The sequence below is a fragment of the Ornithorhynchus anatinus genome, chromosome 13 (assembly GCF_004115215.2).
Source record: "Ornithorhynchus anatinus isolate Pmale09 chromosome 13, mOrnAna1.pri.v4, whole genome shotgun sequence".
NCBI classification, from domain to species: Eukaryota; Metazoa; Chordata; class Mammalia; order Monotremata; family Ornithorhynchidae; genus Ornithorhynchus; species Ornithorhynchus anatinus.
The window spans coordinates 5472360-5494031 of record NC_041740.1 but is presented as its reverse complement, the minus strand read 5'-3'; the positions used below and the strand labels follow the sequence as shown (position 1 = coordinate 5494031).

General features: G+C 46.1%; 1 long non-coding RNA gene across 1 annotated transcript in view; it reads left to right on the top strand.

The window, feature by feature from the left end:
• LOC114816242 overlaps positions 1–19240 on the top strand; it is a 33756-nt gene extending 14516 nt beyond the window's left edge. Inside the window, exon 3 of the long non-coding RNA XR_003764005.1 lies at positions 19138–19240. This is a non-coding gene — a long non-coding RNA (uncharacterized LOC114816242). The remainder of the gene's footprint in view (positions 1–19137) is intronic.
• The last annotated feature ends 2432 nt before the right edge of the window (positions 19241–21672 follow it).

Sequence of the window (21672 nt, the reverse complement as noted above, 5' to 3'; positions counted from 1 at the left end):
ATGTTTGAAAATCATCAAAGCAGAATAGAAAAAATGAAACAAAAATTAAAATTCTTTTTATCCTTTCTTGCCTCACTCCACTGTGCTCCAGGTTTAATAGTGAGTTTTAGCCTGTCTAATTTCCCACCTGTGTATTTTCCCAGGGCAGAGTCATGTCCAAAGCAGCATGGCATAGTGCATAGAGCATGGGCCTGGGAGTCAGAAGGTCATGAGTTCTAATTCCGGCTCCGCCACTTGTCTGCTGTGTGACCTTGGGCAAGTCACCTCGCTTCTCTGGGCCTCAATTCCCTCATCTGTAAAATGGGGATTAGAGACAGCGAGCCCCACATGGGACGGGGACTGCATCCGACTCTATTTACTTGTATCCACCCCAACACTTAGTACAGTGCTTGGTACATAGTTAAGCACTTAACAAATACCACAATTATTATCATTACTATTATAAACTGTACTTGTACTCTTCCAAGCACTTAGTATGGTGTTCTGAAGACAGTAAAAGCCCTCAGTAAATACCATTGATTGATTGAGCAGAGTCATTTACTCTCTTTCTGCTCCCTCTTTGCTCTCTCTCCCCTCCTCCTTCCCTCCCCCCTCAAGACCCATCAAATTCAGGTTTCTCATTAACTTTAAGTACCAGTTTTAAATGGATTTTCAAACTTTCATTTTACATTTTGAGTATTTTCCAAGCCGGAAAACCAAGAGACATTATTGAAGTTAACAGGTGTGCCCCGAGGGGAAAACTGAGGTCACAGCTGTGCCTTGGGAGGGGAACACTTGCAAACTACTGAGCAACACGAAAATGAAATGGTTTTCCAGGATTTGGCTAGGTAAATAATCATATCTGCTACAGGGTCAGTCATTTTGGGGTAACTGTGTCCATTACATGTATGTTAAGGTATTTTGTGTAATGGGAATAGAAAATGTTGCTCTTTTGTCCTTACAGTTTTAGAAATTCTCTCTTCCCTGTTTTATTTATTTATTTTTTAATTTCACTTCCCTGATATGTCCCAGCTCAGCCTGCTGAGCCTGCTGTTACCTTGGGCAAGTCTCTTCTTTGTGCCTTAGTTTCTTAATCTGTAAAATGGGAATTCAAGACCAGTTCTGCCTCCTGCTTAGGCAGTGAGCCCCATGTAGGACAGGCCCCATGTCCAACCTGCTTATCTTGTATTGCAGTATAATGTTTGACACACAGTAAGCTTGACAACTACCATAATAATAATAACAATCGTCTAGCCAGGTAAAATTCTATAAACAATCCATCTGTAGATTTTTATATACTGGATATTACTCAGTGGACTCTGCTAATAATTGTATCATTAAGTTCATTCTGTTGAGTGCTTCCTATGTGCAGAGCACTGTACTTGGCGCTTAATAATAATTATGGTATTTGTTAAGCACTATGTGCCAGGCACTATACTAAGCAATGGGGTAGATACGAGCAAATCAGGTTGGACACAGTCCCTGTCCCTTGTGGGGCGCACGGTCTCAATCCCTATTTTACAGATGAGGTAATTTAGGCCCAGAGAAGTGAAGCGACTTGCCCAAGTCTGTAGTCTTGTGACAGAACCGGGATTAGAACCCATGACCTTCTGACTCTCTGGCCCTTGCTCTAGCTACTAGGCCGCGCTGCTTCTCCAGTGCTTACTGAGCGCAAAGGACTGTAGTAAGTGCTGGGATAGTTCCATTTTCCCCAGGGCCCCAGTTCCTTTTGGTAGGAAGTTAGGTGCAAGAGATGGGTGGGAGTCATGGTATATCACTAAACAGACACAGACCCTTCCCACAGTGAGAATGGGAATTTTCCTCCTCTATAAATTCCCTCTAGGCTTACACAGGCCAAGCTTCCCACCCTCTCTCCCTCTCCCTCCCCAGCCCGTGCCTTTATAGGGTGGGAGGGGTTGAAGGAGCAGCCTTGGAATCGTAACAGTTACAGGTATAAAGGTTGATTCTTGAAAGATCCTGGCTCTGACCCTGGCTCAACTCTCCTTGACTTCCCTGTCACGTGAGGACAATATCGAACTGCCGGGTCCAGGATATATTAGGAGCAGTGCCATTCTTGCAAGTAAACACACCAAGCCCTGGCCCACAGGGAAGAACTGCACATCAAAGACCAGCAATCTCTGAGAACGTGATGTTTTCAGGTTGGGTGGGATGGGCTGGGAAAAATCTGAAACGTGGGAAAAATCTGGGAAGGGGACACGGGAGATCCTTGTGCAGGTGACCACCCTTCTGGGGTGAAGGGGAGGACTGAGCCTATTACTACTAGTAATGCCAATAAATAAAAAGTCATGGAGCATCACACGATTGAGTGCATGCATAGCGGTCTCACCGACAGCTTATTTTAAGTCCCAGCAGAAGCAAATACCCTCTTGCTGTCTTTAATATACAGGGCTTGTCCCCACGTTGAGGTTCTGCTGTTGTAAAATTAATTGTCTTCAAAATAGCCTTTGAGTCCATGTCAGAGAGGAGAAGCAGATGGTTTGTTCCTGACCCTGAGTTTCCAGGAAATCTTCTGTCTGAGGTTCAGAAGAACCCGTGGGAACCACTGGGTTGTAGTAGAACAATCAAGCAGGGTGTCCTAGTGGAAAGAGCCCAGGGTTGGGAGTCAGAGGGCCTGGTCTCTATTCCTGGCTCTGCCACTTGACTGCTGGGTGACCTGGGCCAAGTTAATTCACCTCTCTGGGCCTCAGTTTCCTCATCTATAAAAGGTGGTTGCTATTCTCCCTCCTGCTTAGACTGTGAGTTCTCCCTCCTGCTTAGAATGTGAGCCCCACATGGGGCAGAGACTGAGCCTGATCTAATTATTCTGTATCTACCCCAACGCTTAACACGGTGCTTGGCACAGAATAATAATAAAAATGCAAATAATAATGGTATTTATTAAGCACTAACTATGTGGCAGGCACTGTACTAAGAGCTGAGGAGAATATAAGCAAACTGAGTTGGACACAGTCTCCGTCCCATGTGAGGTTCACAGTCTCAGTCCCATTTTACAGATGAGGTAACTGAGGCACAAAGAATAATGATAATGACAGTATTTGTTAAGCACTTACTATGTGCCAAGCACTGTTCTAGGCACTGGGAGAGAGTGACTTACCCAAGGTCACCCAGCGGACGAGTAGTGGAGCTGGGATTAGAACCCATTGCCTTCTGATTCCAGGCCCGTGCTCTATTCATTCATTCATTCAATAGTATTTATTGAGCGCTTACTATGTGCAGAGCACTGTACTAAGCGCTTGGAATGAACAAGTCGGCAACAGATAGAGACAGTCCCCACCGTTTGACGGGCTTACAGTCTAATCGGGGGAGACAGGCAGACAAGAACAATGGCAATAAGTAGAGTGAAGGGGAAGAACATCTCATAAAAACAATGGCAACTAAATAGAATCAAGGCGATGTACATTTCATTAACAGAATAAATAAGTGCTCTATCGACTATGCCGTGCTGCTTCTCTTATAAGCGCTTAATACACACCCCGATTATGATTATTACAGATCTGACTGCAGCTCCCAAAACATGGTTTGAGTGCGGATTGATGGCGGTTATGGGGCAGCTGGTACCAGTGCAGCAAGATAAGGGCTTCTGCTAGTGGGGAAGTGAGAAGGCTTCATCCCCTCCCTGGTTCTCAGGGGCAAGAGGAAGGTTGGTTGAAATACGGGCTATCACCCAAACCTGGCCGCTTCCCACTACCTGCACTATGCTCACCTTCGTGGAGCTCAAAGAGCTCCAAAGTTGCAAGGCGGATGTGGAAAGTCGATCGATCGGTGGTATTTATTGAGCGCTCGCTATGCACAGAGCACTGTCCTAAGTGCCTGGGAGAGTACAATACAACAGAATCAGCAGACATGTTCCTTGCCCATAACGAATCATCGAATCCTCAGTCAGGAAGGGGCTTTGGAGAACATCCTGTCCATCCCCCTGCCTGGACTAGGCAGACCCACTTCAGTCCTCTTTTTAAAGATCCCTAAAGAAGGGATGGTACTTCCTGGGCTTTTGAATGCTCTTCATGATTTTAATTGCTTTATCCAAAAACGATTTCCCTTTTTCTCATGAATTTAAATTACTTTATTAGGAAATGCTCTACCATCCCTCTCCTGCCCCCTCCCTTCGCCATATCCCCCCTGCATTCAGGTGCCCAAGGGGAGGGAGTCTACTCCTTACTCGTCCTTTTTCCCGTGCTCCTTTTCTGCTCCCAGGCTGCTGCTTTTCTAGAGCACCATCAAGCAGAGCCCTGGGGCTTGGCGCCCCTGAAGTGTTCTGACACCGGCACACTCAGATCACAGGGTAAAGTGCTGTCGAAGTGACAGTGGAGAAGGAATCAGTCATCGTGGATGCTAAACTTCAGGATATAGTGATAACGGGCTTATATTCATTCACTCGATCGTATTTATTGAGCGCTTACTGTGTACAGAGCACGGTACTAAGCATTTGGGAAAGTGCGACGCAACAAGAGAACGGTGATATTCCCTGCCCACAATGATCTTACGGTAGGATTACGTTGTATCTGCCCCAGAATTTAGAGCAGTGCGTGGCACATAGTAAGCACATAATAAATACCATAATTGTTATTATTGTTATTAGAGGATATAAAAGGGAATCTGGAGCAGAGTGGGAGGAGGGGAGAGAGGACAGAAGACCGGGGGTGGAATGGGAGGGGGAGGACGGGGCAGCTGAGCCTTCACCCGTTGTCACGCCCGGTCCCCAAATGTGGGACACTGTGGCAGGAAAGGGGACAAAGTGGGAGTGGGGAGCTGAGATGGAACTAATGATGGAACTTGTTTGCAGGGGCTGCAGCCCGGGTTGATGGCTCTAAAATAAACTGGTTGAGCTATACCCTCCTGGTCCAGTTCTCTTGGGCCTCCACAATGCTGGAGCAGCGTGGCTTAGTGGATAGACCTGGGAGTCAGGAGGTCATGGATTCTAATCCCACCTTTGCCACGCGTCTGCTCTGTGATCTTGAGGAAGTCACTTCATTTCTCTGGACCTCAGTTACCTCATCTGTGAAATGGGGATTAAGAGTGTGAGTCCTATGTGGGACAGGGGCTGTGTCCAACCTAACTGTGACTAACCTCTAGACTGCAAGCTCATCGTGGGCAGGAATGTGTCTGTTTGTTGTTATCTTGTACTCTCCCAAGCTATAAGCAGGATAGACCCAGTCCCTGTCCCCGTGGGACTCGCAGTCTTAATCCCTATTTTACAGATGAGGGAACTGAGGCACAGAGAAGTGAAGTGACTTGCTCAAGGTCAGACAGCAGACAAGTGGCAGAGCCGGGATTAGAACCCAGGACCTTCTGACTCCCAGGCCCGTGCTCTATCCACTAGGCCATGCTGCTTCTCATAGACCATGCTGCTTCTCATAGAGCCCAGTGGACGTCTCTTGCAGTGCCATTTCTAGGGGCTTCCCTCCCGCTTTTTATTCTCACCCTTGCCCTGTGGCCAGATTCCTTCTGTGATTTAAATATGTTGGCCGTTGCCACTGGACTGTTTTCAGGCTATTGGCCCTATTCCTCACCTCATCATTAATCAGTTCATCAGGAGACCTTTCACACACTTCATAATAGTTTTCTCAGCTCTAGGCAAGCCGTGGCTTGCTTTTTTACACAGTTTTAGTGATGGTGTTTAGTAAGTGCTTATTGGGTGCCAAGCACTGTAGTAGATACAAGATAATCAAATTGGACACAGTCTCTCTGTCCCTCACTGGGGCTCCCAATCTCAAAGAGGGAAAGCAGGCACTTTCGCTTTTTGCATCCAATTTAACACTTAATCTAGTGCTTGGACATTGATAACCCAGTGCTTGGATATCCCCTCTAGGCTGTAAACTAGCTGAGGGCAGGAAATGTGTCTGTTTATTGTTCTCTTGTACTCTCCGAAGTGCTTAGTATAGTGCTCTGAAAACGGTAAGTTCTTAATAAATACAATTGAACGAATTACTAAGTGAATAAAGCATAAGTAGATTCTGAATAACTACCCTAATTAAATCATGCCCAATTTAGACCCAGATCCTAGCGTTCTGTTTGAGGTTCTTGTATGTCTTAAGTGCTCAGAACACCGCAAATGCTCAATAAATCCTGTGGAAAGATTGGCGACTTGAATTTTGCAGCATCTCCATCGTCTGCGTGGTGTCTGGCAATGTACCTTACTTCCATTCATTCATTCACTCAATCGTATTTATTGAGTGCTCACTGTGGGCGGAGCACTGTACTAAGCGCTTGGGAGAATATAGTATAACAATAAGCAGGCACATTCCCGCTTCTGAAAGAGTGAACCTCAGTGTTGGCCAGTTGGGTGAATGCTTTGCATCTCCCCTCAGCCGAGATCTGCCGATCCACTTTAATCCCGACCTTCAGCAAGGGCGGGCCTTCTCAGAGCCGAGATTTGCCATTTAGGTCAAAACTGAGTAATTATTTGGGGAAGGTCCCTAGGCTTTCTCCTCTCTCGTCTCTTCTGGGTCCATGCTTATTCCACTGGGGAGGAAAGCAGCAACTGAAAGCGTGAGGACCAAATTGCTCTGTGACTCAGAGCCCCTTGAAGGCAACCCGTCATGCTCCAACTCTATTTACTAGAAAATGAGGCAGCACCGGCTAAGGCCACCTGCTGAGAGGACCCCCTCTCCACTTCTAAGGAGGGTTGCCGTTGTACAGTTTAATGGCTGGAGTTGTCACATCAGTGGCCGCCCACTCTTTTATCACTGCCCTACAGGTCCCGGGAACCGTTATGCATGTTGTACCCCTGGATCGCGTGCAGTGATCCGAACCGAGACCTGGATAGACCCTTTACTCTCCCCAGCAGCCCAGGGTTTCACGGTGATTCATTTCCGTTCGGAGTTTTCAACTCAGCCCATCTGTCAGTTGCATTTAGCGAACCCTTAGGCAGAATGCTGCTGGTCATCCGATGGAAGGAGCCCCGCTCTGGGAATCGGGGTTCTAATCCCAGTTCTCTCACGTGGATGAAGACCACACATGGACTTCACACTGTCCTGCACTTCTGCCCGGCCGTGTCACTCCATGTCACAGTGGGAGAGTGACTGGTAGAGAGAGAGAGAGGGAGAGGGGCACTGAAGAAGCCACTGGCACTAGAACCAATTCCTGTGAACATGATCTCAGCCCTGACTTCTCGGGACCTTAGGCTTGTTTTCAAAAGGAGACTCCGACTGCTTCTTTTTTTCATCATTTCATTTCATCGCTAATCCATTGCTGGTATTTATTGAGCATTTACTAATAATAATGTTGGTATTAAGCGCTTACTATGTGCAGAGCACTGTTCTAAGTGCTGGGGTAGACACAGGGGAATCAGGTTGTCCCACGTGGGGCTCACAGTCTTCATCCTCATTTTACAGATGAGGTAACTGAGACACAGAGAAGTTAAGTGACTTGCCCATAGTCACACAGCTGACAGGTGGCAGAGCTGGGATCCGAACTCATGAGCTTTGACTCCAAAGCCCAGGCTCTTTCCACTGAGCCACGCTGCTTCTCATGCTGCATTTACTGTGTGCAGAGCTCTCTCCCAAGAGCTCAGCACACAGCACTAAAATACCACTGATGGATTGATTGCAGAGCACTGTACCAGCCACCTGGGAGAGTATAGTACAATGGAGTTGCTGCACATGATCCCCTGCCTTCAAGGAGCTTATGTTCCAGAGGGAAAAGTACTTGAAAAAGTACAACAGAAGCAAGAAAAGCATTCTCTGCCTTCAAGGAACATACCATCTCACTTAGTCTTTAGAAAAAGGCAGGAATGGCTTGGGCGTAATAAACAGCAGAAGCCCAAATTTCCATTTAATGTAGTGAGCCACGCAGGGCTGGTCATGTGAACTGTGGATTTCAGAGCACGGTCCTCTCCCGATCTCCACTTCCTGCTATGCTGCCCTTAGATGATCTTAGCTCACTCTCCAACCTACCTTAATGCCCCGAAATGGAACCACTCCATCGGTCATTTAGAGCACACTTGCTCTATTGTGACGAACCGGTAATCGTTCCTTTGGATGAACCATTACTGGATTATTGGGGCCTTTAACACCCAAGTGGCTCACGGTTGTTTTAAGTAAATAAATACAACAACACTGACCGTTTTTTCCAGGTCCAAACGAGAATGCCTTTTAATCCTGAAATGGAAAATTCTTAAAATAGAGGGAAAGACACCTACATTATCCTTGATAATTGCAGGCCTGGCATTTAGGGAAGCAGCGTGGCTCTGTGAAAAGAGCACGGGCTTGGGAGTCAGAGGTCATGGGTTTGAATCCCGGCTCTACCACTTGTCAGCTGTGTGACTGTGGGCAAGTCACTTCACTTCTCTGTGCCTCAGTTACCTCATCTGTAAAATGGAGATGAAGACTGTGAGCCTCACATGGGACAAGCTGATTACCTTGTATCTACCCCAGTGCTTAGAACAGTGCTCTGCACAAAGTAAGCACTTAAATACCAACATTATTATTTAGACTTTAATAAGACTGTTAGATGGTTCCCCTCCATTGCCTGTTTCCGTCCCTCGAAGAAAGGAGGAGTTCAGGGAAGGATGTCAGCCCTGGCGACATTCAAAACTGAAGAGCTACACAATGTCACATGTTATTCATTCATTCATTCATTCATTCATTCATTCATTCATTCAATAGTATTTATTGAGCGCTTACTATGTGCAGAGCACTGTACTAAGCGCTTGAGATGAACAAGTCGGCAACAGATAGAGACAGTCCCTGCCGTTTGACGGGCTTACAGTCTAATCGGGGGAGATGGACAGACGAGAACAATGGCAATAAATAGAGTCAAGGGGAAGAACATCTCGTAAAAACAATGGCAACTAAATAGAATCAAGGCGATGTACAATTCATTAACAAAATAAATAGGGTAATGGAAATATATACAGTTGAGCGGACGAGTACAGTGCTGTGGGGAGGGGAAGGGAGAGGTGGAGGAGCAGAGGGAAAGGGGGAAAAGAGGGTTTAGCTGCGGAGAGGTGAAGGGGGGGTGGTAGAGGGAGTAGAGGGAGAAGGGAGCTCAGTCTGGGAAGGCCTCTTGGAGGAGGTGAGTTTTAAGTAGGGTTTTGAAGAGGGGAAGAGAATGTTATTCCAGGCCTGCAGCGTAACTTCACAAAATCATAAGCTTTATTATTATATTCGTTAAGCACTTACTCTTTGTCAGGCCCTGTTCTAAGCACTGGGGTACCTACAAGGTTTATCAGGTTGGACACAGTCCCTGTCCCACGTGGGGCTCACAGTCTAAGTAGGAGGGAGTACAGGTATTGAATGCCCATTTTATATTGAATCCCCATTTTACAAATGAGCAGTTTGAGCAGTTAATCGACTTGTCTGTCACAAAGCAAGCAATTGGCAGAGCTGGGATTAGAACCTGGGTCCTCTGACTCCCAGATGTGTGCTTTTTCCACTCGACCAGGCAGCTTCTCGGGAATGTTGGGAGGCAGTATCCCCTGACCTTTCCTTACTTTACTTTCCTCTCCCAGACCTCTGTGAACACAGCTGCCATTTCTGTGCTTGGGACCGGGCTGCAGAGGGAAACAGCTTGGCCTTGTGAAAAGAGCACCTGGGTTCTAGGCCCGACTCTGCCACTTGCCTTCTGTGTGACCTTGGGTAAGTTGCCAAACTTCTCTGTGCCTTAGTTTCCTCATCTACAAAAATAGGGCTTCAGTACCTGTTCTCCCCTTTTACTTAGACTGTGAATTTCAGGGACAGGGAGTGTGTCCAACCTAAATAAAAATAAATAGTGGTATTTGTTAAGCGCTTACTATGTGCAAAGCACTGTTCTAAGAGCTGGGGGATACAAGGTAATCAGGTTGTCCCACGTGGGGCTCACAGTTTTAATCCCCATTTTACAGATGAGGTAACTGAGGCACAGAGAAGTTAAGTGACTTGCCCAAAGTCACACAGCTGGCAAGTGGCGGAGCCGGGATTCGAACCCATGAACTCTGACTCCCAAGCCCGCGCTCTTTCCACTGTACCACGCTGCTTCTCTAACCTGATTATCTTGTATCTACCCCGGCAGTCCATACAGTGTTTGGCACTAAATAAGTACTTGAACAGATAATGTTATTATCATTACTAGTATTATTTCAAGGGCATATTATTATAACAGCTGAGGGAGGCTGAGTGATGAAAATAAAAATACGAGTTAGAAAGGCATCTGATTCTGTATCTGAACCACAGATAATAAAAGACTAGTTGTGGTATTTGTTAAATGCTTACTATATCCCGAACGCTGAACTAAGCACTGGGATGTCGTTATTGTTTTATGCTGTCGAGTCGTGTCCGACCCGATAGATTCAAGATAATCGTATTGGACACAGTCCCTCTCCCTGGCCCAGCGTAAGGGAGAAAGAGACCAGATCTTGAATCTCCGCTTTTACAGATGAGGAAACTGAGGCACAGAGAAGTTAAGTGACTTGCCCAGCAATAACATCAAGCAAGCAAGTGGTGGAGCTGGGATTAAAACCCAGATCCCCTAGCAAGAGGTGTTCTTTCCACTAGGCCACCCTGCTTCTACCCAGACCGGCTGAAAACCAAATGGTTGGCCACGCTAACTTTGGGAGGAGCCATAACTCTATCAGACCAGTAAGAGACCTGCCAGCCACCAGCGATGATCACGAAGACGCCTGTTGTGAAGGAGGGCCAGCTTCAGTTTATGACATCAGTACCCTTAGAGAAGCAGCGTGGCTTAGTGGAAAGAACACCTCTTGATAGGGGATCTGGGCTTGGGAGTCAGAGGCCATGAGTTCGAATCCCAGCTCTGCCACTTGTCAGCTGTGTGACTGTGGGCAATTTCCTTCTCTGGGCCTCGGTTACCTCATCTGTAAAATGGAGATTAAGAGTGTGAGCCACACGTGGGACAACCAGATGACCCTGTATCTCCCCCAGCGCTTAGAACAGTGCTCTGCGCATAGTAAGCGCTTAACAAATACCAACATTACCCAGAAGCTGCGTGGAGGAATCGATTATAATGCTTATGGCTTGAGCCTGTTCCCCACTGCTCCTGTTTCCTTGAGGGGAGGGGTCCCAAGTCTGAATACTCCCTCTCTGCTCCCCCTTCACCTCCCCTCAGCTAAGCCCCATTTCCCCCTTTCCCTCTGCTCCTCCCCCTCTCCCCTCAGCACTGTGCTCATTTGTATCTATTTTTATTACCCTATTTATTTTGTTAAGGAGGTGTACATCCCCTTGATTCTCTTTATCGTGATTAAGTTGTCTTGTTTTTGCCCGTCTGTCTCCCCCAATTAGACTGTGAGCCCGTCCATGGGCAGGGATTGTCTCTGTTGCCCAATTGTACATTCCAAGCGCTTAGTACAGTGCTCTGCACATAGTAAGTGCTCAATAAATACTATTGAATGAATGAATGCATGAATGAATGAATATGCTTATCTCCTTTCCGGTGGTGCCCCTCCCCAGAATCTAACCGTCTCAGATGTGGAACCATCATTACCTGCACTTCAGTCCTCCCATTAGGACAATTTGAAGTGCTAGGAGCTAATCTGGGCCTACATGCTCTCTAGTGCTCACCTCCAGCACTTTTGTAACGTTATCTGTTATTTATTTACTTATATTGATGTCCGTCTCCTCCTCTAGACTGTAAGCTCGATGTGGGTGGGGAAGGTGCCGGTTTATTGTTACATCGTTTTCGCCCAAGTGCTTAGTACAGTGAGCGCACGCAGTAAGCTCTCACTAAATAATAATGTTGGTATTTGTTAAACACTTACTATGTGCAGAGCACTGTTCTAAGCACTGGGGCAGATACAGGGTAATCAGGTTGTCCCACGTGAGGCTCCCAGTTAATCCCCATTTTACAGATAAGGTAACTGAGTCACAGAGAAGTTAAGTGACTTGCCCACAGTCACACAGCTGACGTGGCAGAGCCGGGATTCAAACCCGTGACCTCTGACTCCCAAGCCTGGACTCTTTCCACTGAGCCACGCTGCATCCGACTGACTAGTCGGAGAAAAGCAATATTTCGTCTCAGTTGGAATAAAGGATTGTTGGGGAGAGTACACCCTCACATGGCCGTTTACCTGTGGCAAGTCACTTATTTGCCTTTTAATTCCTGCTCGGCGGGTGGCATTTGTGTTCATCGATTCATTTTAGAGCCACATGTGTTGATCTGGCCTGACATTTTAATCATGCAAATTAGGAGAGGCTTAATGAAGGAAAAATTAATTTCGCAACTGCTTCTGGGTTCACGGTGACAGCTTTGTTAATGCTATCACATTTCCGATATGGTCAGCAACTCTGCAGAAACCCACGGGAGCGTTCGCATGCGGAGTAAAGGTTAAAGCAAGAAATCACACGCCTGTCTCCCCGACGTCTCTGGTCGCCGTTGTAATGGGTGAGCGTCCGAGGGAGCGCGTTTTCGGCACGGCGTTTCCAAAGCTTTTCTCTCTTATTTAGGAAGTTCTACCCTGGGTGGATTTGTCGTGGTCCTTTTACTTCTATGGGTGGGAACGGGCAAAATTGCCTAGCAGGTACCACAGGGACAATCCAGCTTAGCTTTTCGTGATTTCTAGACGCCAGGCTCTTGTTCGTCGGGGGAAACAGCACAGCGAATCATTCTTTCTGCGCAAGCGTCTGCCCCGTTCATCCTCTTGCTTGACTTCACTCAAGGTTCTGGGGCCTAGCGGGATCTCTGGGCACGAGGGAGCCATGGGTCTCCTGATCGCTGGGCATGGACTGGCAGAAAATTTTGAAATCACATTTGTTGCCAATTTTCTCTTTCCCCAGTTGGCCCTTTTGTGTTTTTCACTTTGTCTGGGAGGTTGAGAGGAGACTTATGCAATGGAAAACAGATAGGAGTAAGCAGATTATCCATCACCGCAGGTACTGCTAAATCCGAAAAAAACAAAGGGGCTGCTGAAGCGATTGGGTCTGCCCAGGATCACCCTATCTCTGGGTCACGTTGGAAAGTGGGCAGAGTTTCACTGCTGTGAATCAAGGGATCTGTCTGCACCTTCTGTTTTCCACTGGAAACAGATAGGCCTCCCAGTGGCGCCCTTCGGCCTGGCTCCCTTCTTAGGGGACAGAAGGACCTAGGTTCTAATCCCGGCTCTGCCACTTGTCTGCTGTGTGACCCTGGGCAGGCCACTTAACTTCTCTGTGTGCCAGTTACCTCATCTGTGAAATGGAGATCAAGACTGTGAGACCCATGTGGGACCGGGACTCTGTCCAATCTGATTTGCTTGTATCCATCCCAGTTAATCCCCATTTTACAGATGAGGTAACTGAGTCACAGAGAAGTTAAGTGACTTGCCCACAGTCACACAGCTGACAGGTGGCAGAGCCGGGATTCAAACCCATGACCTCTGACTCCCAAACCATGACCTCTGACTCCCAAGCCCAGACTCTTTCCACTGAGCCACGCTGCATCCGACTGACTAGACGGAGAAAAGCAATAGATCCCAGCACTATGCGCCTGGCACATAGTGAGCACTTAAATACCACAGTGATTATTATTCATTCATTCAATCATATTTATTGAGCACTTACTGGGTGCAAAGCACTGTATTAAGCGCTTGGGAGAGTACAGTGCCACAAGAGACACATTCCCTGCCCACAACGAGCTCACAGTCTAGAGGAGAAGGTCCCATTATTATTATTAGAGGAAGAAGAGTGAGGGCAGAACTGGTGATTTCTTTCATTTGCCCAGGGTGGACTGCTTTTTCCTGGACTCCAGGAAGCTTACAATCAGTCAGTGGCATTTATTGCAAACCTATTCTGTGCAGAACACTGTACTAAGCACTTGGGAGAGTACGATAGAATTAGGAGGTGCTATCCCTGCCTCCTAATACTACTGTTGTCCTTCCTATTTCAGTGTACGCTTCTTTCGGAACTGCTCCTTCGAGCACTCGTGGCCAAGCAGTTCAGCCTCTCCTGACTAAGTCCTTCTTTCCTCTTCTCCCACTCCCTCTGTGTTGTCCTGACTTGCTCCCTTTATTCATCCCCCCTCCCACCCCACAGCACTGTGTACCTATCTGTATTTTATTTATTTATATCAATGCCTCTCTCCCCCTCTAGACTGTAAACTCACTGTGGGCAGGGAATATATCTTTATTGTTGTATTGAGCTCTCCCAAGCCCTTAGTACAGTGCTCTGCACACATTAACCCATGGTTAATGTGCACATGTGGTCATGGGTTCGAATCCCGGCTCTGACACGTGTCAGCTGTGTGACTGTGGGCAAGTCACTTAACTTCTCTGTGCCTCAGTTACTGCATCTGTAAAATAGGGATTAAGACTGTGAGCCCCACGTGGGACAAGCTGATTACCCTGTATCTACCCCAGCGCTTAGAACAGTGCTCTGCTCATAGTAAACGCTTAACAAATACCAACATTAAGCACTCATAAATAAGACTGAATGAAAGAATGAATGAAGTAAATATGATTAGAGCTTGGCACAGTCTCTCTAATTATTCACAATATAATGCACTTCATCCCCCAGGAGCCAAGACCAACTCCAAATCAGGCCAACCCTCATCTGTAAAATGGGGATTGAAACTGTAAACCCCAAGTGGAACAGGGATTGTGTCCAACCCAATTCGGTTGTATCCACCCCAGCACTTAGCACAGTACCTAGCACAGAGTAAGTGCTTAACAAATACCATAATTATTAGAATGCATTTATTCGGTCATGTAGAAAGTAACGCCACGGCTGCTTTGCCCATTGATTGGAATTATGTAGTCCCCATGCAGACTAGGAAACTGCTGAGTAAAGATCTAGCCCTGCTTTCCATATTTTGTCACAGAAAGGACATCAACACCTTAGTTGGCCATTCAACTACTGAGCCACAGTGACATTTGAGAGACAGATTTAGCAGAGAAAGTAGAAGAATTTTCATCTAAGGCAAGGTTAAAAGCAATGTGAGGAAGACTTATTTTTTTTTTCACATAATGACATGTCAGGGAAACGGTTGGCTTGACAGACAGGAAAAAAATTCTGATGGAGCAGTGTCACCAGAGAGGCAAGAGAGTCTCCATGATGGGGCAGTCCTTTCCTGTCATGGTTCCTGAAGCTTGGCGACGGGGGGATGAAAGCCAGGAGCATCTCTCCCCGTTTTAATCCTCAAATTGGGAGCGGAGAACTCGCAGTTCAATCTTTTGCCGCGCGTAGCTTGTGTTCACAGAGGCCGTGATTCACGATTCGTGAACTTCATAGGGCTTCGAGCCTGGGTGATTCACGCTGGTTAGTGCTTTTAATTAGAGTGCTCTGCACATTAATATCTTCTGCTCTGCTCTTTTGCGTTAACATCCCCGCCAAAGACTCGAGCGCCCTGTATTACACCGTGTTCGGTGGAGGTGCTTTGTCCTATTCTGCTTTATGCTGCTGCGCTTCAAGGGCAGTGAATCATGCTTTATATCGAAGCGCTTTGTAGAGCGATCTTTATTCTGGTGTGATTCATGCTGTTCAAGTTCTGCTGCAGTACTTACACTGTACTGACTCATGCTGTTAGTTCTTTGTATTGAACTGCTCTGTACATGTCACTCTATATTTTAATGGGTTTTACCATTCTATACAGTTGATTCAAAGTCAGTCAGGCTGCAATAGCAAAAAGCTAACATTAGATTGCATTTTAGCCAAATTTAAAGAAAAGAACAGCTCTGGCCTTTCGGGTAGACAGATTTTGTTACAATGTGGAAGGGAAGAAAAGAATAAGGTGCAAGGATTTTTAGGAGAAAAAAAGCAGCAGACACCAGAATTACAATGTTGGTAATCCATATTTTTGCATCTCCTATTCTTGTTGGGTAGCAGAGTCCTCTTTACAGAAGAGGGTTTTGATAATAGCAATAATAATCATTATGGTATTTGTTAAGCATTTACTATGTGCCAGACACTGTACTAAACGCTGCAGAGGTTACAAGCAAATTGATTTGGACACAGTCCCTGTCTCAGGTGGGGCTCACAGTCGCGATCTCCATTTTTTCAAATGAAAGAAGTGAGACAAAGAGAAGTGAAGTGTCTTGCCCAAGGTCACTCAGCAGAAAAGTGGCAGAGGTGGGATTAGAACCCATGACCTTCTGATTCCCAGGCCTGTGCGCTATCCAGTACGCCATGCTGCTTCTCATACTACTTGATCTGTTTTCAGTATCGACATCTCGTACGGAGCCGGGGATGAGCAAAACACAAACATGGCAGTACACTTGGTATTAAAAGGAAATTAAGCACAGAACTGAACATCTGATTTTAGCATCCATCTAACGCTCTAGAAAAAACCATTATGACCAAAGGGACGGGTTTTTCTCCTGTGAAATCCTACAGAGAACGCACTAAATGTATTTAGCCATTTGAACTAATCGACAAGCCTAGAGCCCCTCAGTAAGCTGAAGTCCTGGGAGTTGCTTAATAATAATAATTCTTATGGTATTTGCTATATGTCAGACACTGTTCTAAGTGCTGGGGTAGATACAAGATAACTTGGTCGGGCACAGTATCTGTCCCACACAGGGCTCGCCGTCTTTATCCCCATTTTACAGATGAGGGAACTGAGGCAGAGAGAAGTCAACTTGGCCAAGGTCACACAGCAGACAGGTGGCAGAGCCGGGATTAGAACCCATGACCTTCTAACTCCCAGGCTCGTGCTCTATCCACTAAGCCATGCTATCTTAGAAGGTGGTCATAGGGGGCTAGGTTGCCTCACTTAGAGGGGAACCTCCAGGGAACAGATGGAGAAAGAGGAATTCTGGCTGGGAAATAGCAAGTGAGGCAAAACAAGAATTTTCTTCAAGAGAGGGCTCTTTGCTTCCTCCCTTCTCTCCTTCTGGCCTCTGCAGGTGATCAAAAGCCCTTAGTATCACATCAGTAATATTTTCAACTCTTGGAATCATCCAGATTTGTAAATATTGCCTGCTTTTGGGGCATCCGCCCCAGTGCTTAGCACAGTGCTTGACACATAAAAGGTACTTAACAAATACCACAGTTATTATTATTATTATTATTATTATGTAATAATAATAGTAATTATAATTAAAACATTCTTATTTTATATCTGTCTCCCCCGTTAAAATCTTAGTACCTGGTGGGCAGGGAACATTCTCCCCGATTAGACTGTGAACCCCTCATTGGGCAGGGATTTGCTCTATCTGTTGCCGACTTGTTCATTCCAAGCGCTTAGTACAGTGCTCTGCACATAGTAAGCGCTCAATAAATACTATTGAATGAATGAATGTGACTTCTTTGTTTTGTACATCCCAAGCACTTAGTACAGTGCCCAGTGGGTGCTCAGTAAACGCAACTACTATGTCTCACTACTACTAGTGCAGAAGAAGGGTTTCCTGGAGTCTTTACGGTATCATTAAAAGTAATGATTTAGTCACCACCAGCGGCATCTTCATGTATGAAGGCCAACTATATATAGTGGTTGAGTCACTGAATAAACAAGCCCCAGACTCTTCCTGTGGCTTTTGCTTTACTTTTTAACCAGGCCAAAAGGTTCCCCTCCCCCACTTTGAAAATAACCACCCCCTAAAAAAATCCACTAAACTTTGAGAAAACTAGCACTAGTCCAATCCTGCCTTGACTGCCGTATTCAGCCTCCTTGCTGACCTCTCTGCCTCCTTGTCTCTCCCCTCTCCAGTCCATGCTTCACTCTGCCGCCTGCATCATTTTTTGACGAAAACGTTCGGGCCATGTTTTCCCACTCCTCAGTAATAATAATAATAATTATGGTATTTGTTAAGGGCTACTACGTGCCAAGCACTGTTCAAGAATCTCCAGCGGTGGCCCATCCACCTCCTCATCAAACAGAAACTCCTTACCGTAGGCTTTAAAGCACTCCACCACCTACCCCCTCCTATCTCACCTCACCACTCTCCTACAACAACCCGGCCCATATATTTCACTCCGCTAATGCCAACTTACTCACTCTACCTCAATCTCATCTATCATGCTGCTGACCTCTTACCCGCATCCTGCCTTTGGCCTGGAACATCCTCCTTTTTCATGCCCAACAGACAATTATTCTCCCCTCCTTTCATTCATTCATTCAATAGTATTTATTGAGCGCTTACTATGTGCAGAACACTGTACTAAGCGCTTGGAATGCACAATTCGGCAGCAGATAGAGACAATCCCTGCCCAGTGATGGGCTCACAGTCTAAACGGGGGAGATGGACAGCAAAGCAAAAGAGAACAAAACGAAAGCTGCCCTCCAAAGCCTTATTGAAAGGCACATCTCCTCCAAGAGCACCGCCCCCCATCCAATTAAGCCCTCTTTTCCTTTTCTTCCACTCCCTTCTGTATCACCCTGACTTGCTCCCTTTATTCATTCAATTGTATTTATTGAGCACTTCCTGTGAACAGAGCGCTGTACTAAGCACTTGGGAGAGTACATTATAACAATAAACAGACACTTTCCAGGCCCACAAAGAGCTTATAGTCTAGAGGGGGAGACAGACATTAATATAAATAAATTCATCCCCCGAAAAGTCCCAAAAGCACTTATGTCAACATCTGTAATTTATTTATAAATAAGTATTGATAGTAAATGTTAATAAATATTAATGTCCATCTCCCCGTGGCTTGGTGGAAAGAGCCCGGGCTTGGGAGTCAGAGTTCATGGGTTCGAATCCCGGCTCTGCCACTTGTCAGCTGTGTGACTGTGGACAAGTCACTTAACTTCTCTGTGCTTCAGTTACCTCATCTGTAAAATGGGGATTAAGACTGTGAGCTTCACGTGGGACAACCTGATTACCCTGAATCTACCCCAGCGCTTAGAACGGTGCTCTGCACATAGTAAGCGCTTAACAAATACCAACATTATTATTATTATTATTATTATTATTATTATTAAGCTCACTGTGGGCTGGGATTGTGTCATATTATTATACTGTACTCTCCCAAGTGCTTAATACAGTGCCCTGCCCACAGTAAGCACTCAGTGAGAAACGTTTGATTGATCGATCGATAGATTGGATATTTAGGTCCATTCTCTGACCCTTAGTCACTGTCCGGGTACCAAAATCCTGAGAAGGTGGCTGCCTCCCACTTAATTAAGTTAGAATCTGCATCGTCCATCGGTAACATTAACTGAGCACTTACAGTTAGTAGAGTACGATAGGGTCAGGAGACACGATCCCTGCATGTTTTGCTGTTCATCTTGTGATTTATGTCCTATGGTGAGCAAACGTGATGTTTATTCATGACCATGTTGGAATTTTCACAGGCAAATTCCAGCTAAATCAGACCCAGGAGGAAATGGAGATTTTCCCAGGGTGACCGGTCCACCGAAGAAGTCCACAGAAGAACTCCCAAGTCAAAGGTCGGCAATGACGGTAAGGCACCACACCTCCTGCCTAATTGGCTTTCCTAACAATAGCGAGGTCTAGTGGCTAAATGTAGCTTCCAGATCGCCGGGCAAATAAATCACATTGATTTTATTTCCTGACAGTGGCAAAAGCTGGTGGTGCAACGGTTTCTTGGAGGCATTCGTATATCATAAATTAAATAAGCACACCAGGGCTTGACAAGGGGAGATATGTAAACATGCTGACATTTTCTTTTTACAAATGCTTGTAGAAAGACCCAGAGAGAATTATAATCTGCCTCCTGGAAAGGTTGCAAATTTTTTCCCCAAACACGATCATCTTAACATGGGTAATGGAAAAGACGAATGAGAAATTCAAGTCTCCAGCCGCGGCCGTTCCAGACAATATAACGGTGGTCTTTATTCAGCGCTTTCTATGTGCCAAACGTTACGTGCTGGGGAATATAAAAGATAATCAGATCGGACATAGTCGATGTCCTGCACAGGGTTCACAGTCGAGGAGGGAGGGAGAACAGATGTTTATTCCCATTTTACAGATGAGGAAACTAAAGCAAGATGAAGGTAAGTGATTTGTCCGGAGCCATAAAACCAGCAAATGGCAGAGATGGGATTAAGGCCCAGGTCTGCTGACCCTGGTGTGCTTTTTCCACCAGACCTTGTTACCTCCCTGGCACCTCAGTACAGTCTCCCACACCATCATCTCCCCAACCAAACACACCACAAGGAGCTATCACCAGAGTATGGAACCCCTGCCTTATCTCGGGCGCCCAATTTGTAGGAGCAGTAATAAAGGTATTCATTAGGCATCCAGTAAGTGCAATGCACTGTACTAAGAGATGGGAAAGTTCAGCAGAAGCATGAGACAGATCCCCTGCCCACAAGGCACTTATACTCTAAGGTTATTCAAATTCCCAAGGGGGGAAACATTCCTCCGCTCCCAGAGCTGCCGTTTCCAAGTGACTTCATCCAGCGGTGGCCCATCTTGAACCTGTGAGCTCTCATTAAATGCCGACACAGTCTTTCCTGATCCAGTTTTGCCAGTTCATTCATCTGTGCACTTGCTCCCACAGCCTGGTCCGGGGTACCTGGTGGGAACGAGAAGCAACATAACCTAGTGGTTTGAGCACGGTCTTGAGAAGCAGAAAGACCTGGTTCCTAATCCCGGCTCCGCCGTTTGCTGGATGACCTTGGGCAAGTCACTTCTCGGGCCTCAGATACTTCGTCTGTAAAATAGGATTAAGACTATGAGCCCCATGTGAGACAGCGACTGTGTCCGACTTGATAACCTTGTATCTACCCCAGCTCTTATGCTTGGCACATAGTAAGTGCTTAACAAAAAAACATAAAAAAAAGATTCCGTGTGAACAGGTGAATTAATATTCATTCATTCATTCAATAGTATTTATTGAGCGCTTACTATGTGCAGAGCACTGTACTAAGCGCTTGGAATGTACAAATCGGTAACAGATAGAGACAGTCCCTGCCCTTTGATGGGCTTACAGTCTAATCGGGGGAGACAGACAGACAAGAACAGTGGCAATAAATAGAATCAAGGGGAAGAACATCTCATTAAAACAATAGCAAATAAATAGAATCAAGGTGATGTACATCTCATTAACAAAATAAATAGGGTAATGAAGATATATACGGTTGAGCGGACGAGTACAGTGCTGAGGGGATGGGGGACGGGAGAGGGGGAGGAGTAGAGGGAAAGGGGGGAGAAGAGGGTTTAGCTGTGGAGAGGTGAAGGGGGGGAAGGCCTCTCGGAGGAGGTGAGCTTTAAGTAGGGTTTTGAAGGGTTTGGCAGAGGTGAGGAGGGAGGGCGTTCCAGGACATCAAATGGGTGATTGAGGAGTCAAACCCTTTGGCAAATCATTTTCAAAAATCACTAGGCTGCAAAAATTCCAATCCTGCAGACACGTAAAGACTGTCGGTCTGTGGCTGCAGCTGCGTATTTATTGTCAGTGCTCAATAATTCCAAATAATTGATTGATTGATTGGTTCCTGCAGCTTGGAACCACAGTCTGTCGGTACTTCATCATTGATGAATCGGCTGGTGTGGGTCAGGAGCAGGTGTCCATCTCTTGCCTTCCAGGGAAACATGTATTCAGAAGTAATAATAATTACACTATTTGTTAAGTGCTTACTATGTGCCAAGCACTGTTCTAAGCGCAGGGATTAGATACAAGGTAATGAGGTTGTCCCACATTCTCATAGACTTAATCCCCATTTTACAGGTGAGATAACTGAGGCACAGAGAAGTTAAGTGGCTTGCCCAAAGTCATCCAGCAGACAAGTGGCAGAGCTGGGATTAGAACCACAACCTCTGACTCCCAAGCCCGTGCTCTTTCCACTAAACCATGCTGCTTCTAGAAGTGGAAGTGGTGAGAGGCAAGCCAACTGAGATTTAGGGCAAAAAATCAGTCTTCAATG